The 23,756-nt window shown below is 27.1% G+C and overlaps 1 protein-coding gene across 1 annotated transcript in view; it reads left to right on the top strand.

Moving 5' to 3' along the window:
- Positions 1-23,756, top strand: part of LOC114121697 (uncharacterized) — a 201,862-nt gene that overhangs the window by 50,159 nt on the left and 127,947 nt on the right. The gene's annotated exons all lie outside the window — the stretch shown is intronic.

Below are 23,756 nucleotides of genomic sequence, written 5' to 3'. Positions count from 1 at the left end.
AAAGACAGTTATATTAGTTTTCATATTTATAATACCAAACTGTTTCTAAATCTATAAAACTTGTTTTTACTAGAAAATCTTAACGTATTATACAAATAATATTCAAGTCGTACCTAATAGTTATCTTAACAAATGAAATGAAATGATGGCAATCTAATTTATCTGTCTGGATTCAGACGAGTCGATCGTCATTATAATTATTTCGTCTATGTCGAAAATATATTTACTATTGCATGTGATAATATTATCATGTTTGTATATTTGTAGTGATATTATTTTAAAGTATTCTGCTGTGTATCTATGTGTGTAAAACGAACGGATGAAATTACGCCTAAACTTTTCGTGAATCGTAATTGTTATTATTATTATACAAATATTTTTAGTCTAACACGTCCAGCGAAGGTTTTTTTTATATTTATAACGAATACGTGACTATTGTCAGTTGTCACTAATAACCCGACTGCGATGGTGCTGTGTACTGAGCGTGCATATATATGTATAATGTATATATTATATATATATATACATAGTGTAAGAGCATCAAATGCAACAGTGGTGGCTACAATTTAGCTCTTATTGTTTGCATATAATATGCTAAACACGACGGTGACTCGCGCGTACAATGGCTGCCGGCGCGACGTATATATAATAAGTAGTCGTGAGATTTTTCGGTCTCTGAAATGGAAAACAAACGACGAAAAAAAAAACGATGGAAAAAGTCCGCGGAGGGCCGTAAATAACCCGTACATAGAGATAATTGTTTCGGAGAGGCGATCAATACCGTTCGGCAACGATGCATTATGGCTATTGTTTTTGGCGGATAGGCCTGCCACGCATTCTCGGTGATTTGTAAAAAATCGTTTGTTATTATATTATACTCATGTAGTAGTATTATATACTCGTAGATTTACTATAGCTGATGCTATTGTACAGGGTGGGCTACCGTGTTTGGCCACAATGTAGTATTAGCGACAAAACGGTAAAAATGGGGAAAACTTGCAGTGACTCACCGTGTGTGTATATAGTGTATACTACACTTGTATGTAGTTTTGCGCGAAACAAAGGACATTTAATTTCAATGAGATTTCCGGAAACCGGATACTGCACTGTGCCGGAATTTGGCTAGTGTTTGTGCTAAAACATTACTTATATAATTCAAACTTATTATTTTAATGATGACATAATATCGTATGATAGCTTATAAATAGTCTGCGTTTATCGTCAAAAATCAATATTCGTGGAGACTGTCAGAATTTAATAGTCCATATTGTAAAGGGAGCGCGGTGGGTAGGTACATTGCTATACTGCAGATGTCGATGATCTGCAACCGACAGGCAATTATAACAGAGTGTGTGTGAGAGAGAGAGAGAGAGACTATATTATATATTATATAATACACGGTGTTGCTCTTTGCCCGTAAATAATATAGTGACGAAAGGTTTTCGAAAACACTGTTGAATCGTCGCAACGTTATATATTACGCTTTTTTTCAGCGCAACATTAGGTTTTTGTTTTTAAAGGTTATAGATTCTTCGAGTCTTTCTAAAAATGTGATTTTAATGTCACAGAATAAGAAGTAATAATATAGCTACAAGTACCTATATTATACTAAATTAGTCATACATATTAGTAGCTATTACTCAACTGATTATTATGTTATTATAATAATATATTAACGCGTATTTTATTTGTTATTGAATTTGTGTTTTCCGACTGAGCGCACACAACCCTCCCCAAAATCTGTTAAATATAATTATGAAATATCGGGAGTACAAATTATTTTATAGTTCCAGTATATTATACTTTTGGAGTATTCAGTATTTGCGATTGATAATCATCGTTAGCGTAAAATATGTTTTTAAAATTGAATATTAAATCCGTGTGACGTTTTTAAAGTAAAGTGTCACATACTATTTGTTTATTATAAACATGTACTTATTTGATTGATCATAGAGATATATGAAAAAATTGAATACAAATCATTAAGTGTATCAGATAATCAATACCTTTACATATATAAGAACCAATTTTCTAAATCATCTACTACAAAATCTTTTGTTAATCCATATTTATTTAAAACATTGATAATTACACGTTAATTAATTTTCATTACCTTAATTTAATATTATTTCAATTTAGGATGACGTTGGTTGACATAATGTCAGTAGTATATAATACTGTTAAATGAAAATTATTTGATTGGGTTTTAACAAAAGCTCGTTTAAAATTCTTTTTGAGATTGATAGGTAATGCTATTTTATATTGATGAGAAATAAAATTGTGTTTAATTTAAAACTTTGTCAAAAAATTAAAGTGAAATTGTATGATAGTTGTATTATATACCACCATGTACATTATAACAGCTTCGTATGTATGTGAAAGTTTACATTTTATATATTACTATTAACTACGTTTTAAGATGAGTGAGGATGAGTCTTAAGATTTTGTACTTTTGTTGAGGTTGATGATTTATAAAGGGTAACAAAATTTTATTTTTAGTAATTAAAATATATTATATGCATGTATACACGGTTTAAATAGGTACATTGAATATTTAAATAAATACTTAGGTATTATAACGTCTAAAACAAATAAAGATTTTATTTTTATTTTTGAATACAATAAATAATAAAAAAAAATCTCTGTTATTTCACATATAGCTCTCTCTCTCTTTCTCTATCTTTCTCTCACTTCTTTATTAGTGATTTTATGTTTTAAACGTTTAAGTTTAATTTTAACTGTAAATATAGTTTACCTACTATTCTATATTAAAACTATAAAATTAAATAATTAAAATGTGCAAATAATTTTTAAAATTATATTGAAGTTGAGATTACAGTTGTGACCGAAATAAATATTATCATGTCAGCCCAGATTGTTATTATCTGTGCCAGTCTGTTGTATGTGAATGATTGACGTAATCGAGCGGGATACAAAATAAATCACCCTTTCCGTTGTGGCGTGGTTTTGTAATCCAATCCTTTTTTTTCACTTTCTTTCTTCAATTTCACTGAATTCTTTTTTTGTCTCGCTAACAGCTACAATACACGTTCGTGCTGTGACCATGTTCGGCCAAGGGTCGAATTTGTTCAATTTCCTGGGGGACTGGGTTGTCCTCGAAACAGCTATAGAAAATGACACATATCTCTTCTCTCTTGGTGTACAATGTATTATATTGATGTAAGATATACTTTATTAGTTTTTTTTATTATTATTTTTTCGTCACAAGGACTAGAACGACATTTTTTTTTTGAACGAACCGACAAACGTCAAACAACATTTTCTCTTATCTACACGGTTTTTGGTAAGGGTGAAAATGTAATAATGGCACTCATCGTTATCGTTTTCACAAGATTCCGAACTATTTTGACACACATGGTACTATGGAATTTTCCCCATAATATTGTATTTGACGAACTGTTCCTTTTGATTTGTGCTTTGACTTTTACCCCTTAAAAAACGCTTTTTTTGTCTATTTGATAGGTTCAATTTTAAGATCATGTGCACTGTAATACAATATACGTCAAATGGACAATGACCTATAGATATTGGTAGGGAAATGCCCTAAAGGCATATTATGCTAAATTGCCCTCTTTTCTGAAAATAGTTTGATTTCTGAAACTTACATTTATTATATACTATCTTACAAAATTGGAAAATTCTTTGCTCAATACATATAGTAGGGCATTATACGTATAATGTATATAATATAGGTATATAGTATATATGACCATAACATATGGCATATACTTAATCAGTAATTTCTATTTTTCCTGCAGATATTGCACCATGTTAATTTTATTTTATTTATATAATAAAATTCACCTATTCCATAATATGATATTTGTATACTATAATATATAATTTATTATATATATTTATATTGGTAAATTATACAGATTACATATTATATAGATAATTTTTGAATAATAACAGAGTTTTTTTAAATAATAAATAAACCTCTTTTGTTCTAAATTTGTTTCTTTTTAGTTTCAAAGTATACCTATTATATATTTCTTATATATAATGTAAGTATACTTATAAAAAATTAAAATATATACCCATGTTAAAAATTTACAATTTAAAACCTAATACTATTCATTAATTCTCGCCCACTTTTGAATTCAAAAATCTTTATAATGATAAAAAGGAGTAAGGGATTGATTTCTGTTTTTTCATGGGGAAATTGAATTTAGGTGCATCACATTAACTATCCCCCTAATAATATGTTTAAATTATATCTAACATGCAGATAAGAAGGAAATTATTTGTAATACTTCCCTATCTCGTCAGTTGTCTTAAGTAAAATGATGAATGGTTGTTTTGGAAAGTTTGGCCACCCACGAATATTAGATCCATAGCCATCATCTCACCCTAGAGCATAAAGGGTTAATATCAGGAAACATCCTAAAGGGTTGTTGCCAAACTTTACCAATAAACATGAGACCTGGAGCATCATACACCCTTTTGATGATATTACTAATGGTTGTGGTGTGATTAAAAATCAAGAGCTAATAATGTAAAACAAATACCCGAGAATGTGGGACGAGTAATTATCTTAGGTGCGTTCTAATTTGACAATGGTTTTTTTTTTAATCGATATGCTCTTAAATTATTCTCACTTGTTTCTAACGCATCTTAAATATACATGTCATTATAACTGTTAAATATATCAATGCACTTATCAAATAGCTCTGTATGTGTTTAAATTTACAATAGAAAAAAAAAATACTGTTTGACGAAAATTGTATTTAATATTTTAATAATTATTATGTGTTGAGCTTGAAACATTTTTTTTTTAAAAATTCTGAATATTATTTTCTTTCAAATGCATAATTTATATCGGTATATGTAAGTATCTACAAGGTACCTAAAAGAGTATTTTATCATTTAAAAAAAAACCTCTTGCTCGAGTGCACGAATATGTTGATCAAATTATTTTCTGTTTAAAATCATTTGTGTACGTGTACATAATTAATTGTAAAGGCGAGATTTGTTGTTCGTTTCTATTTGAATATCAAGTGGTTTATCAGTAAATAATATCCAATACCAATCGATGTTTAACACTAAAATATTTTTAAAAATTGTTGTTTGCTTACCAGTAAAATAAATAAATACAATAATTTGTTGTAACTAAAAATTTAATGAAGTCTTATCTCGTATAATCATTAATAACTAATAATAATATATATTATATAATATTTACCTTATTACTTAATATACAGCACAATATATGTAGAAAATGTATACATATTTTATAAACCTTTTTGTTATAGTCTGTTTGTTTTGATTATTTTCGTTTATTTAATATGATTCATATTTAAATTTTAAATACAATGTAAAATGTATTTCATAATGTCATAATGGTATATTTTGGCCAATTAAATCATTTTGAAACGTGGAGTCTAAATTAAATCTAAAATATTCCAAAACTTATTACCTATTAATATGCATATGGTTTTGCGTACTTGCATAAATACAATAATATAAATACCTATATATATATTATTGTATTACAATAATAATTATTTACAAAATTCAATTATTAAGACAATTTCACTAAACCATGATATTGGAATGTAGTATTGCGATAGTAGTTATTTGGTCGACGAAATATTATTTGATGCATTATTGTCGTAGAAATGTAATTTAAATCTGTGATTCGAAATTCATTCGATTTATATTAGTTATTGGGTAGCGAAACAAATGTAATACGTTTAAATGGGCTTCCGCAAGAATGAAACGTATTTTAAATATATTATGTACGCGAATACCGTGGTGACGAATTATTGGTGTGCGTAATGACAGTCGTAATTCCAGTGCACTTCCAGATTGTATAGTCATTAGGTTAACTGTGGATTTCGTTTCCGGTCATTTTGCCGTGAAGACGATAAAAGAACGGCACAATGCAAGCCGGCAATTTCAAGGCCATTAGCTTTTCGAAATCGGCGAAAAAACTTTCTTCGTATAAACATTCCGAAACTTCGTCGGCAATTCGTGCTTAGAATATAACTGAAAAATACGAAAAACGATTGTATTCACGTAATGCTATTGACTTAACACATTATTTTATCTATAAACCGAACTACAAAATTTTCATATATTTAATAAGAGTATACCTATAATCAGAGACGTCCTAAAGTTTTTTGGGACCAAGAACAAAATAATGCGGGGGCCCCTAAATCATTATTACAGTATAATACAGTATGAAAAATAATGAATGGTTTCTAACTTGATCTGTCCCTAAATGATACTGGTGTAACTTAATAATAAAATAATAATACCCTGGCAATTATATTTGCTGTACGACACTGAATAGTATAATTAAAAGTCATAAACACTAAAAGACGCTGTACAAGTAATAACGAATATATTGTACATTTAATAATCATTCATGGTAATATCTTTAGTTATTGCCGACTCAGTTATGCAACGTCGATACTTGTAAAAATGAATTTCTATGAACAAATACGGATATTTTTATCATTCAACATTATCCTCCTATATGATAATAACAACAGTGACAATAATAAATGATAATTATTATAGTTTAAGATAACTGAAATAGCAAAATACTTAATATAAAAAACTACAGAAAAATAAAAATAATTGCAATATAAAATTTCATAAAAATAATGATTTTGGAAATACCTAATAGACTAGTCAACTAGTGGGTAACGCCGAATAATCCTAATAATCCTAGAAATTTTTGTGTCATACATACCTGTCTGACATGCAAGTTCATATTGAATTTTTAAAGGGGTTTATTTGAAATTGTTCTAAAACAAGACAATATGGTTCCGTCACCCCTCCTTCTCTGAATATAAACATAATATCGTTAATATCGTTTACTCGTATTATTTATCAGTTTTTATTTCATCAATAAATATAATTATGTATCATATAATACAATTTTGTTTTGGTTTTTTCTCGACAATATTGAGTCTCTCCCAAAAATTAAGATGAAGGCTTAAAAATTGATCGAATAAGAAAACTCAGTTCGTTTAGTTCCCTGGGCTAAATTAAAACATCGCCTGTGATGAATAATATGGGGACGAGGAGGGTGGTACTAGAGATAATAACAAAGAGCACATTCTCTCGGCCGAGAAGAGACCCCTGAATATTTTAATACTCTGGCTGGAGATTTAATTAGTTTTTCTCTGTGTGTTGCGAAATGTTCTTTCCCCTTACAGCGCAAAACAACCAAAAAATGTATTAAGAGATAAAGACCATTATTATGTATATCATTTGTTTGAACGCATTTCCGCAAAACGATTTGTTATCCCCCAAAGCATCTCATTTTTGACAAGATCAACAATTAGTTATGACGTGTGCGATGACACCGTGGTCAAATCATAATAATTGTAATGCTTAATAATTTAAATAGGATCGTTTATATCCAACATGATTTTAATTTTAATTAGAGAGGAAAGAATTGAAACATGACGGTGTTTCTCCATTTAAATTAAACCACTTTCATGTCACTGTTGATTATATTACTATTATTGTATTTAAAAAAAATGTATAAAATATCTACTCGATAAGTCTAATATTTAGTCATTACCGTTTTTACATTTCTGACATATTACAACATAAAATACAATTAGTATTATCAACATAAATTGAATTGTATCTGTTACACGCTTAGACAAAATTTATAAATGTTAGTTTTGGGTTCAATATTGGAAATGTATATTAATCTTGAGTATAATTATACCTCCCAAAATTTTAAATCGATTTATTTATAAGATAAATTATTTTTAAAATGGTACTTTTGAGCATTATATCTTTTTTTATTTATTTTATTTTGTGATGTAGATTATATTCATGCTTATATATTGTATACATAAATATACTAACATGTAGTTGTCACTGGTTCATTAAAATAGTACGATGTTTTTAATATCGTTAGTTATTTTATTACCGAGTTAGCGCTAACAGCAATATTGTCATCAACATTATAAATAACTATTACCTTTATATTACCTTTAACGAACGGTTTTATAGTAGACAGTAGTTAACATTTTATTCTGCAAAACAGTGGACAAAGATTATAAGATAACAAGAAAAAACATAAAAACATATTTTTTTTCACGAAATTGCTTATTCATTTGACGTTCTCCATTTTATCATAAAAAATAATAATAATAAAAATAAACGAAACCAAATTTGTTGATTAATTTTGTAATAACTATAATGCAGTTACTTATGAATTGTCAAACTCAATAAGTCTGGGAAAGTTTATTTAAGTTTGCTTAAGTTTTGCTAACATGCAAAATATATTTTTAATTATTACGTTAAGTGTTAACTATTATATACAAACAGCTAATATCATAATGATTTATGCAGTATAAAGATTCAATACATATAATATTATATTACATAAACAAATTATTTAAATCTTTTTCAAATCTATAATTTTAAATCAAATTCCATATTATGTATGTTCCATATTTATCATTAAAATATAATATTACTATGAAAAACAAATTGTAATACATGTATTATATATCTTTTACTACTACAAAAGAATAAAAAAAATTAAAACCTATTCTCTGTTATTTTGGAATCTATATTTATGAAATGAGGTTACGTGACAAACTAAAAGTACATCCGTTTGAACACGATCGCGATAGTTATTTAATTGTAATTATTGTTTTCAAGTTAGTTTATTCTGTCGATTTTATGTTTGTCGTGGGCTTGCTTGTAATTAAGTTATCTTGGACATAGATAAAATAAAAATAGAGGTTAAGATGTCCGTCGCAATTGATGAAAACTCAACAAATATTACACGGTTAATGCTTTTGGCCACTCGCGCGTGTATACATATATACATAAGTGATTCTTTTATCGAACAATAATCATTATTTGAAAATATATTAACGTTTTTTAAATAAAATGTTAAATTATTTTTACACAATTGCTAGTCAAAACTAAACAAAATTAAAATTATATACCTATATACATACATTTAATTTCATATTTAAGCTTTGGTAAGCGAAATGGTTGAACAACATTTTTCGGGGTATCATTTTACTCCGTTAATCAAAAATTTAAATACTTATAATACTTATATGTTATAACTCGTAAACTTATCTTCTAAATTTCGATTTTTATGTATCAAAATACTTTGAAAAGTATTCTGTTTCGGAATATGAAGTTAAAAATATATGATGTTACACAAAACAGTAAAAAAACTTAAAAAATAATAGCGATAGAAAATATTCAAAAATATAATTTTTAAATAAAGTGATATTTTATTTTGACTTGAAACTATCAAATTTTTTTTTTTAGAAATGTTAATTGATTTTGATATAATGAATGTTGTTCGATAAAATAATCACTCAGTAGGTATATATTCGCACATAAAAAGTTTTATATTAAGAATGCAAAAATATATGATTGCATTAATTCTCGGGGAAAATGTTTTATAGAATTTCACCTAGTCCACACTATTTTCGTAAAGAAAAAAATAAAATAAATATATGTTCTTTTTTCATTGATTCTTTTTCAAACGGTAAGTCACAGCTCTTTTGTTCAATGGACTTATGCCAACTGCCGAGTGTCTATGTGTACACGCGAAAGTAAATAAAAGTCGGTTATTATTGCCACTCCGGATGGAGTTGTATTATTTTTGGCCAATATCCAAAATAATGTCGCACGCTTATTTCAAACTTCGCTGAAGTGATCCGTTTGTCTGTGAAAAAAAAATTCGAAAATATATTTGTAGATACTTATAAATTTAAATCGTGTCAATCATCGTTTTTTTGTCGGTTACTTTATACAGAAAGAATAACTGAATTATGTTTGTGTATATTGGATCATCTTTTTATTTTTTTAAACCTCCACATTTATAATAATATTATACCTATGCACACATTGGAAGCCTGCAAAATAAAGATGTGTAATTTATTATAAACAGCGTTTATCACATCATTATTATATAAAGTTATAAACAACTGAACACAAATATAAATATTAATATAGTAATACAACAATAAATTTAACTATTCATTGTCCACATTTCTCTTTATCTTAGTTAAACTGATGTACATATCGAGTTATTGTTCACAATTTATTATTTTCATAAATTTAAATTTAAAAATAATAGTTTTTTTTTATACTTCAAAGGATGATTATCGTCTATTAATTGTAATTCAATAAAATGTATTGTTCTAATATAATAATGATTTTATCATATGATAATATCTAAAGCAAAAAGTAGTATAAAATAGCTATAGGGTTTTTTAAAATTAATTAAAATATACCTAATTCAGTTTTACGAATTTAAATATTGTTTTATGTTCTTATTAAAAAAAATGTTTCTGGTATGTATAATACAAATATAATAAAATAAACGTAATCTGTAGATAAAAAATAATTTAATAATAAAAAATAAAATGTTTTATTTAGTATTATTATTATTATTTTGTAAATAATCATAATATATGAGTACAAATGTAAAGATATCGTTTAAGCTCTTGACTCATAAATCATAGATTAAACATAAAAATAATTTATTATTCACAATTGGTTATCTCGAAAACAACATTCACAAATTATATATGAAAATTATTTCACTATTAATAGTTTTGACTTTTGGGTTATTACATGGATAAAACATAAATTGTAATTGGAAGTTTGAGCAATTAATATATAATTAATAATTATACACTATACAGGTATAGTTATTTACAGTTATTTACTGTCTAATATATTTATTTTAATAGTTTATTCAAACTAATGTATTTTATCTGACTAAAAAAAATATTAAATTTTATTCGTGGAACTAAACTAATATTAGTTGCTTGTACAATATTAATATTTATTATTGTATTGTTTTTCAAATTACTTGAAAAAAAACCAATATAATTCTGTATTATTCTGTTTTTATTATACTATTAATACAATATATTAGATATTTTCTATTAAATCAGATTTTCTAGTTATTTGTTTTTGTGTTATAATATAACTAAAATGAATAGAACCTTAATTCTGCAAGGACAATTTAAATACATTAAATACTAATGAAATAGTCATACAATGTGTACCTAGTTGTACTTCATTTTTTTTCTATCTTATTTGTAGGAAAACATGTAATATTCTAATACGATTTTATAGTAGTTTAAATTTTTATCTAGTTATAGATAGGTAATATAATATAATAACTATAAAACTACGATGAGTACCTATTTATTATATTATATTACTATAAAATATTTAATTAATTGTGCATTTAACCAATGAAATTGTTATCTTTTTTAATCAACTTACAAAAGTATATACAAAAAAAATAATCTTGCAAAACCTTTTTTTCATTTTGGACAAGCTAAGAAAATAACAAAAATTAATTAAACTAAAGAACTTGTTAAATCAAAAATCAAAAACTTATTAAAACAATTTTAATTTTGGGAAACTTAATTATATATTATGTGTACACATTGAATGATTATTTTTTTATATTTTAACATTATTTTTATATTTGTTTTTTGTTGTAAATTAATTCTTACACAAATGCCGATATATACTCATTATAAAGTTTGTTAATATTACAAATTGTATAGCGCTATTGTTTAATTTAATATTATGAGGTTTATAGTATAAGAACACAATTATTTGAGAAACGCTGTTATAAGCTATAATTTGAATTATTAGAAATAATAACTTATTATGATGATATCTAAATTTCAGAAGTAATATTATTATTATTTTCTGAAACCGTAAGTGTTTTAAATGTGAATAATACGATAAAAAGTATTTTGTATTGCTATATTTTCTTGGCACGTTGACACAATGCAAAAACCCGTTTGAACAACCCCTATAGATAAAATTTGAATACCAATGATTTATGCGTCTGCACGAGCTATATGTATTTATGAGTTTGTGTGCATATAGCGTTTCAATCGAAAATTAATAACCCACAGACTACTTCAGTTTGTATAGTGTTAAGACCAATATAGTATGAGTGGTTTTTTTTTTAAATTTTTTATATTAAAATTCACGATACAGTTTTTTTATTTATAAACTCAACAATGAAATATTAAAATAGACCTTCCAATGATATTATATACACATCCAACTTCGGAGTAAGGTATAATAGGTAAAATGCATGTACTTGTATATAAATAATGTAAATAATAAGAAAAAAGTTCTTTTTATATAAATCCGTTTTTGATTATGATACAACTTTCAGTTACATTTTCGAGGTAGGTATATAGAACTGGTTGTGGCTTAATATTTTTATTATTGCTATTTTTTTTTTTTTATTTAAGACTTAAACGTAGTGGTTAATTATTTGCTACAACTTACAATTATTTACATTATATTTTGATTATATAAATTAATCTGTACATCATTTCCGTTTGTTTTAGGAAATGTATTTCTGTATTTATTTATTTATTTTTTTTTTTGTAGTAATATTTTATAATAGATTTAAATTTATATTTTTTAATGTTGTAACTTACAATAATAAAAATAGAAAATGTTACTTCGTTTAACTTTTGGATTGGATTTTTAAAATGTTTAATTAAAGTAAGAAGTTTTATACATTTTGTATCATTATGTATGCTTGTATAGGATATTTTTTTATTTATTTAATGCACAAATACGTGTAAATATGTGACTTTTATTTATTTTTGTAACAGACTATACATGTATGTGACTATATATTATGACTGAAAATAAGTTTATTGGTATTGGTATGATAATAATATAAAATTTAATTTATTTCAACTACCATGCTCGCCCCAACCTTTTTCTTTAATAACGCAATTATTTTAAATTTGATTTTTAGTATTTTTAAATATGCTTAAAGTCCATAATATTTTAAAGTTATCAAAATGTTGTATATTCACCTTTGGAAAAATGTCATGTGAAAATTGTGTTTTTTAAAGAATAGCGCTCAGTTTATACATTAAATTATTTAATATTGAATTTGTATGATCACAGGACACTTATCTTTAAGCTGTACAAAAAAATATCAAGAACTCAAAAGCATGGTTTTTAAATATATTTAAAAGTTTCAAAAATCAACATTTTACTCAATTTATTATTAAATGTAAAAATGGACCCGAAAACGCTTGGTAAGTTGTCTTGTTTAATAATTAATAACCCTTGTTTAGGTGGTGAACTATTACGTGTATATTCAATATCGTTTTTCTGAAAAATTTAAAAACAGATCGGTATAGCGCCATAATGTTTTTATTATTGAGAGCGTTTGTCTAGCATAAAATAATTATGAAATACTCTTAACTGGTATGTATAAAATACGTTAACACGTACGTGGTATACGCATCACACTTCCTTTTAAAACCGCAAAATCTACAAATGTACACGAGAAACGGTGGCCTACTATTAATTTCACTCATTCACATGCCGAATTCTAAATATATACTATACGTGACATAATTTAGTTTAAAATTAAATTACCGTCAAAGTGTTTTTATTATTACTTTTTTTATTCGCCGTTCGGTTGAGGCTCGTTGAGTTTGATTTTACAGTGATGGTAGTGATATATATCCTCGTCTTCAAAGGATTCGCGTATTAAAAATGTATGCCGGCTACGTCTCACACGAAGTATAAATTGCCCGCAAGATTGTTTTTATTTTATTCCCGCACGTGCTAGCACCCGGGATCCATCGAAGATCAAAAGCCGGAAGTATATAATAAAGTCCTTTGCACATATTATATATAGGTACCTACGCGTATAAACGGTTGAACTGGACACGGTTGAATAAGCGCGTGATGATAATATTATAATACTGTGCGACTGACCGGAGGCTGTTTTAAAATATTCAAAATTGGCCTTAAAGTACACATAGTTAGGTACCTAAAAGAACGACTTTCTGTGGAGTGAAATATTTAGTGTGCTATAAAATATAATATAAGCGTTATTACGCTATAAATGTATATTGTGCACTGTCGTAACATAGTTATATATTATTACATGTTTGGTTCTTGCTCGCGGGCTAGCAATAATTTTTTAAGTTACTAAAAACTTGAGCAGTTAAGGCGAGATCGAAAGAAAAAAAGTTTATAATTCGATTTTTTTTTAATTTTTAGATGAAGTTTTCCTTTGGTATATTTTTAAATCGAGTTATGTTCGTTTTTTTCTTCGTTAAATTGTCGAAATAATATTTTCATAATTTTAAATAACGAGTGTTTTACGGTGGTATTTATTATAATTAATATATCAATGTATTAATGTATTTTATACCAACATTGACATAAATATAATATTATGATATATGTAGAACACAAATTAATCTATAGCAAAAGTATCAATTCGTATTTATACATATTTCAAGTTATACATTTAAAAAACAAAGTTTTGCGTTGTAGCTGAAACTTAAACTAATATTTATACAATTCAAACACTTTAATAATAATTAAATAATATATTTATTGGATGTAAAAAACCACTAGTAGTATAAAAATCCATTTAAAATTAAAGTGGATACTAAATTATAATTTGTACATTATTACGATTTTGCTTCGAGTAGTATATTTTATTTTGATAAGTTATGGGATGTTTCACTTATTCTTTTGTCTTGTAATAATAATGATTTGTTGAATAGTTGTACTTGCTCATTTTTCATTTTTATGTTCTTAGCACTTTTAGTTGTTAATATGTTATTTTGATGATGTTTTTAAACGCACATCTCCCATCTCCCGTTTACCCGTTTTATATTGTTTTATGTTTAAACTTATTTGTCTCTTCTTATATAATTGAAAAGTGTTTATTATCTAATATCTATGTATTTTAACTATACATTAAAAATGGATACAGTCGTCGTGTTAAACAAGCGTTAGAGTCCTGTAATTTATTGTATCTATTCCTACATACACAATATAATATAATTGTAAAAAATTGTCTCGTTTTCCTTTCGAGGACGATTTCTTCTGCTTTTATCTACATGACGACGATAATAATAATAATAATAATAATATGTTTTTTCCCTCCCCGTATGCAGTTATATATATCTATAATGACATTTTACGAAACTCAGACGGAATTCCGTCTATTAATTCTCTCTCATTGTACCTGTATACATGCATATGGTTGAGACTATAGAGGCGTATTATACACGCTTAGAATGCCAAACATCCGTGTACTTCGTCGTCCGGTCAGCGGCTTCTCTTTTGAAATAAACATTTTTGCCGCTGCCCCTCCCTAATGATTTTCTAGAAGTAAAATATAATATACATACGTCGCATTTGAGTTCGATATATTATTATTATTATTATTATTATTATTATTATTGTTGTTGTTATTGACGTTGTGTACGGATACGCGTAGATGATATATAATGAAATAAAAGGCTACGAACAGTCGTGTTTTTCCCACGTCGAAAGTTGCCACAGTCAGATTCCGTGACGCAGCCGATGACTATAAATTGTGTTTCACCGCCACCGTGACATCGGGAACGCTTCATTCTTCGCAAACGCGTTCAAACCACACCCTCCGTGGTATATATCTATATATACCTATAATATCACATGGTTAGATAACGTTAGGTCTATTGTCTTTTGTTAAATTTCCTATAGCCATTGTTACACTTTTCTATGTATTTTTTAAAATTTTTTTTTTTTTGTCATCTGTGTTAATATGTGGTTATATAGTATAACATAATTGCATACGATATGAAAATTTGTTTAGAGGTCTTGACGACTTTGTTTGTGTTTTGGGATTTTTTTTTAATGCATACGACATTTGGTGTAGTTTTATCATGTATTATGTTGACAAAACATTAAAATATTATCTTTACGAGTCGGATGCGTCAATCCCAGGTGGATGAGCGTTGATGTGACTTCAATCGGGGTATATTTATAGTTTCTACATATATAGGTACTGTACATGTGCTAAGTATATCTAGCCAAATATTTAGGTACCCACATACGTATTCATAAATTATTTTTATGAGATAACAGTCATATCAATTTGAAGTTTATATAATAATAAGTTATAAAATGTTATAGGGAAGACTGAAGTTATCTACATCGTGGTGAATCGCGATTTAAAAATGAAATATAATGGGAGCCTAAATTATTTATTAATATACCTTTATAAGTGACATTCAATAATAAACTGGTAATATTGTGTTCATTCAAATGAATAAGATGGCGTTGAGATCAAATATTTAACTGTTGGATTTAGATAATATATATATATATTATACATAGATATTTAGTTTATTGTAGGTATATAAAGCTATGCCTCGAACAGTAGTCGTTTGTCGGGGTGGATTACGATTTATAATATCCTAAAGCTGTTTGAAATAAACTTATATAATATATACGTCTTAGTGAGCTTATCACAGAAACTGGTGAATAAATATAATCATGGTTTATCTTCGTCAACACTCTGTATTTGTGTACATATACATCCTAATATACATATACGAGTATATAAATACGGGAAATGAGATTTAACATATTTTCGGAATATTCACATGATGATGTTTTATAACTATTCTGCAGTAGAGCTAGTGTATCACACAAACGACAATAATGATATGATATTGCAATATCTGTTGTTCTGATTTGTTTTGTATTAATTTATATTAAATAGAATATATTTTATACAATAACAATATCAGTTATAATTTCGTGTTGAACTCACACTTGAAGACAGACAATTGTTGTGTGTATTTTATAATTACAATATCGCGTGTGTTGTGTACTCATAAAGTTATACATAGGTATTATAAAAGCATCTACGTAAATGTCTCTATATCGTCGTATTATTATGATATAGATGAAACTCATTCGCTATAATATTCGATTTCCCGTAAGCTTCTTAAATACATATTATATATACGCAAACGTACACTCTTACAGCAGACTATAATTCGGGAGAAATTTCATTTGAAATATAATATAACAAAAGACACGCAATAATATTATAACTCCTCTGCTGAAGGATTGTGTATATATATGGGTATAGTATCTTTTCCGGTTTTAATTACGCCTCGAGGGCTTAAATGAGTTAAGGACTAAATAATAATATATATTTTTTTCTTTTCCCTTTTTAACCGGCCCAGCAAAAGTTTGGACGTTTTAATAAATCGGGTTTTCACCCTCTTGTATCACCGTGGCCGACGAACGACAATGACGGATTCGCACCGCGGTCTTTCGGTTTTCCCTTTTTTTCCTAATGCCTACTGTGACGACTGTTCGAGTCTGTGGTAATATTTCCACCTGAAAGAACCGCAACACAGACCCTTCAAACGTAAACACCAGCAAAAAATAAAATTACTGTTGATATTATTATTATATAGTTAAACCGTCGTAGTGTATTATATAAAAAAAAAAGATATAAAATGTCGTTTTTCGAAATTAATTTTTCTGACTTATTATTACATTTATTCAATAAAAGGAAAACTTTTCGGATGCGTTTTTAAATTAAAAAAAAAAAAAAAACAATACAGCTATGCTGCATTTAAATATTGAGAGGGTTTTTAATTTGTTTTTAAATTATAAAATCGTCGACGGAATGGCAATTCAAGTTAATATTTATTAATAATTCTATCAGAATTCACAGAGATTATGTATTCCTTCTGTTTAATTAAGTATCTAAGTACATTTTCTTAACTTCGAAGTTTCAAGAAGTATTTTGTAAACGTTTTTCAGTATTAATAAATCAATTATTTAAGCACTAGCTTTCAGAATTTACAAGTAACTCACGTATATGTGTACTTTACTCGGTAAATATATATATGCAATGTATAAATTAGTCAGTTATATACTTGTTAGTTATACTGCATAGTGCTATTTTTTTTAAGATTTTATCCAAAGCTCCTACTGTCAAAACAACTTTAAGGTAAACACTGATTATACTGTATATATGTATATGTATGCAACTAACATTTTAAAGGTAGGTATTTATAATGTTACAATTAGAAATTTTGATTGAACACATGAATTAATATGTACGTGAATACGACATCCATGTACACATGTAAATAAAAAAATTGTATTCATGCATATTTAATCAGGAAATTTACTATACGTGTTCACGTCTTATAGACTTACAGCCATATCTTAAGTAATCGCATAAATCTACAATAGTTATTAACCTTTTATTCACTTTCAAGTAAGAATTTAAAAATAAATACCTAAAAAAAAATCACCAGATAGTTTTAAATTAACGAAATGTTATATTTTAGGACAGTGTTATATACTGCATTTGTCACAGCATCGCTCAATATTATTTATAAGTATACATAATGAAAATTGTACATTTTATACAATAGGTATACATCTATAATTCGACATGGCAATCAAATAGCAGTAGGTTACGCCATTATACCAACTATAATACTCCATGATATATTTAAAAACACAAAATAATCTTTGATAAGAAAAAAAATCATATTTTTATCGCTTGGCCCGTATAAAATATTGTTCTCTAAAAAATTATTTGAAGGATTAAATAAAATCAAATTCAATAGCCTCATTAAAATTAAAAAATGACAATCTATGACTATTAAGAAGCTTACATTTTTAAGACCAGAAGCTTCGGTATCACAGACGTATACGGTAGTGCGTGTGTAATTTATTATAGTCAAATGCAATATAAGTAACAAATATAATACATACATTTGGAGCGCTCGTTTTTATTTTTTCTCCACGTTCTAATAAGTAATATCCTTACTACATCCGAGATCCTAGTGGTAATATAGGTACACAATAATATAATGTACGATAACACAAACAAAATAACTGTATATTAAAATGTATTTTTTTTTTCAAAAAATTATCATTATAGTCCTTTCACTCTACCGCATTACCTGGCCGCCATCGTAGCCACCACTTTCCGCGTGTTGCGTTCCCCTCCGGTCTTCGTTCATTCGTCAGGACACTAATCAAACAACACCGTCGTCTCCCGCCAACGTGTAGGACCCCAGAGGCGGTTTTATCTTATATGCAGCAGTTTATGCGTACAAATAACAACGTTTGGAACCATTAATCCTTTCCTAATGCACCTGACGATGAGCATATTTACATTAAGCCTACCCCTCCGGTAAAGTCCCCGTGAGCTTTATGTCCGCTACTCACACGACCCTCATCTACAATGCTGCCACTGCCACTATTTCTGTGTTTTTAAAAAATGATGATATATTATACATACATATCTAAGTAATATATTTTAATACATGCTAATATGCTATATAGCAAGGGTGGCTAATATAAGTAAATTCGCAAACCACCACATGAATAAATACAATAATATAAATATCCAAAAATGTTAAAGTAAATTTTATATAATTCGATAATTTTTATAAATGTAAACCGAAAAAAAATTAAAACTCTTAAAAATAATTACATAACTTTATTATTATTTATAATTAAGACACAAACTGCAAGTTTGCCGCATCTGCTATTTATAATATTATTTTAGTACAATAAAATTTTAATTTATAAAATCTATATTACATTTTTAATTTCTTTTTTAACGTTTTGTACTAGAGTCGTTAAAATAAATATCATAAAAATTAAACCATACTATATATTAAATACCATTATTAATACATATGACACACTCGAATATTATTAATGTTTTATTTTTTGCCCTGGAGGATACTATATTAGGAGCGCTAATACAGTATATAGTGGTGCTCTCAATCTAATTTAATTTAAAAAATCTGGACATTATATAATTCATATTCTATGAACAAAGTCACCATATTTTTTTATTCATTTGTATGTAATTTATTCAATGAGAGATAATGTCAATAAGGTCATCGGCTACTTTACCGGGTGAAAGATTTAAATCCACGAGTATTCATAGTGATTCACGTGTAAACGTTAAAAACGCTTTTAAATTTTCATTCAACTCTAATATTCCTCTTCGAATATACGCGTATATTATTCATAGTATAATATAAATGAATTATTTTTATTATTTATGTCGTTGTGTTACATAACAATATATTATTATATTATATTAGGATAACGAATATATTGGAAATGAAAATATAAAACATTTCTACCTAACCATTTTCAAACCAACATAATAAAAAATATTTCTTTGTGTAAATACCAAAATAAATCGTATTATTATTTTTAATTTCCTATCCAAATATTTAATACTATCCATGTATAATATTATGCTATACGATTACAATTATCCTTTGTGTTAACCTTATGTATAACGCTACTGCTAATATTATTATACTCTGTTTGTTTGACTAGCTGTAATAAGCCATGCATTGTACCATATAGGTGTTATGCCGACCCGATGGTCGATATCATTGGTCTTAAGTAAGTTTTTATAAAATGTCAAGGTGAAAAGTTAATGTATTTATATATATAGATGTTTATGCAATTTTAATGTACCAAGTATTCTTGATAAACGTTCTTGTTTTTATTATTATTACTATTGGGAATATTATATTAGATATTATAATTATAATAATATATGAACTGCTGTTCACGTCTCCTAAAGTATTTTCTTTAAAAAAGTAAATTATTAAATATTTTATGACATTGTTTTCTTCTGTGATACGCGCTGAATTAATAACAAACTGCAGTGAGTACATATTGTAGTCGAATTCATAAACATTTATATAATATATAATATGTCTAACTAAAGTGAAATACGGTTGAGTGACTTTTTCAATTTCCCGCGCTCATGTCTTAAATATATATAAATATATAAGGGAAAAAGCTGTACATCCCAAAGCACACTATTATATATACCTACGTACATCGTACTCGTAGTAGCTGCAAACATCAAAGGGTTAGGTCGTTATTTTTGGTGTTCTTGGAAAGGATCCGCTCCGGCGAATTCTATAATTTGTCATCACCGCCACCGACGTGTAAACGACATTTTTCGAATGTTTGGAATGTTTGGCGACGACATATATTGTTATGATATATTGTATCGAATTTTCTCGTTCGGAAATGCGAACACATTTCCGATATATTTTTCCATATCACGGGTAAATTATTACGGTGTATTATTATGGTGACACGTAATAAGAATATTATTACTATAGCTATGGCGGTAAGACGACGACAACGACGACAATAGCACGCGAGTTTTACGGAATGATTACAGTCATATTATAATTTCGTATGGCTGTAGAAATATACGTTATGCTGTTATGTTGTAGCACTGCATATTTAGATGATATATTTTGATCTGCGCATTTATTATTATTATTATTACGGAAGACCATGTTTGAATAAGATCTTTTTTATTATTATTAACGTAATATCCGGACAATGCCGGTGTTCTGTTCATTTCCGTTTTGTTCAAAAGCGTACACTACGTACATAAAAATATTGATAACATAAAATAAATCCAAATAGAAGATAATATATACATAATAATATATAAATATTAAATTCAGCTGAGTTTATGCGCTCGTCAAAAAAACAATCAAGACAAAACATAATCTATCCATTCGTTGTTTAACACATATTATTTGCTATATTCAAAATATACTGAGCAGTAACTCCATAATATGTTATGGAAGATCTAAGAGTAAATGTGCGTGATTTAACTATGAATTGTGGTATCGTATATGACAGTTACAAAATTATAAGCTTGTTGCGTTAGGTAACGTAATAACGAGCGAGATCGTTACAATCTATACGAAAACGTGTTGAGATACAACTTATTTATTTCAATATCAAATTAATGAGTAATATATATATATATATTTATTTTTATCGACTATACAAACGTAAGTGACACTAAAATATTATGAAAAATCAATTCTCAATAATTGATACTTTGATAAGAAAATCAATACGTATTGAAGTAAATACATGTAAAAATATCCGGTGCAATTATCTATATTTATCAACAATCTTGGCATTTCTTCTTGGCACGTTAAACCGAATACGCAACTATTTGTTTTTCACATTCGTGAAATTGTTATTTTGATCAAAGTTAAGCGTGATATTTTGATACTTGGCTTGAAAATTACGTACTTGCAGGTTATATTTTATACGACATTATATATTATTTGACCAAAGATACTAAAATTACTGTCCACAACTAATTATTAGTTTTATTTATTTTTTTATTACGGAAAATTGCTTTAGTATATATTGTATAATACGTATTATGTCTTAACATCGTTAGTGTACCACTGGGGTTTTCAGACATTTGCTATTCGAACGATTGTTCTGTTTTTGTTTTTTTTTTTTTTATATAGTTCGTAGTTTCTTATTTGCCTGGTGATTGACGACCATGCCTTGGTCGATTAATCTTGTTAGGACTGTAGCCTCCCATGAGGATATTTTCAAAACTAGCAGTTTGCTGGTCTATAACTAGGTGACACATAAGCTATATTATATAGATTTTTACCGAGTTTTTCTAGTTTTAATGTTATTTATTTATATATGTAGATAAATGTATTATTTGATATTTATTATTTAAAAAAAGTTTGTTTCAATGTAATTAATCACTTGTTTATCAAAACAATTTTTTTCCTATTGCCTAACTTGCTGTCGTCAATATGATATAAATTCGTAACAAGTGTTTTCGACAAAATGTTGATAAACTTTTAATGTATCGTAATACATTTTTTTTCGGGTTTCTACTAATAAGCTTGTCGCTGTCGCTTTCGACGTTATTGATGAAGTTCAACATTTCATTACTGCCTTCCTATTGCATTCACGCCATTTTTCAGTTCTTGTACAAAACAATAATTTGTCTACGTTTCAATTCGTCCAATTATTGTGGCCAAAACCTCCGTTTTTTTTTATTCTGAAATTTTACATTGCATACCTTCTTTCTAACACTATTTCCGCCCACGTAACTTCCATCGTCCCACTTCACAATAAAACAGAAATACAGAGGTTCTAAGATTTATCGACGATGTTTTAATAAGACTGATTGCGGTTTTTTCCTGTCGCAAGACAGGTATTGCCTCTTTCGTAAGTCAACATAAGTGACATACATAAATATATATTGATTTATATAAATTTTAAAGTAAACTGTCAGTTACCGGCATTAATTTTCAATCGACTTATTAAAAATATTCAATTAATAAAATATTGTAATATAATACAATTATTTTGACCGTATATTTTTTAATTTTTGTAGATTTTAACAAAATGTCAACCTATAGTTATAAATTTTTAATCATTTAAATAAAATAACTGAAAAATTGCATTCTCATCTATTTTTATGTGACAAATATTTAATAAGTAACTATATTTTTCATAAATGTTTTGAATAATATCATGTACCAATAAAGTAAATATTACAATATTATATTTAAATTTAGATTAATTAATTATTCAAGTATATACTATAATATTATATTAAATAGTGGTATAGCATAATATTTAATATAATATTTTTTTTAATTCAATAGTGTTATTATATACGTGTATTGCATTTTTGTGAGATGTTTTCTTTGACGTACATGTTGTCGTTTCTTGTTTACTCCGGCAACAATAATGTCCCCTTTTTACAAATTCGATGGATACTACGGTTCATTGGCTATAACCCTAACTCATTCCTCTCAAAATCGCACAAGAATGTATTTGCTTCAATACTTTCTTCCCTTCATGAGTACGCGATGGTGATAAAATTCTCAATGTCACCTGGATTTTTTTATTTTTATTTATATCAAACAACTTTTGTATCAGTCAATTGAAGTAGTAGGCTCTATGATTTAATAATGTCGTGTTACTACATTCAATTTGCAACAATTTGAAATATTCTATATATAATATTAATATATTAATATGTATATAATATTATATGTATAATATTTCTTATTAATCGT

Source organism: Aphis gossypii, chromosome 1 (genome assembly GCF_020184175.1).
Source record: "Aphis gossypii isolate Hap1 chromosome 1, ASM2018417v2, whole genome shotgun sequence".
NCBI lineage: Eukaryota > Metazoa > Arthropoda > Insecta > Hemiptera > Aphididae > Aphis > Aphis gossypii.
Note: the sequence above shows the minus strand (reverse complement) of the source record. Positions and strands in the feature narration are given on the sequence as shown.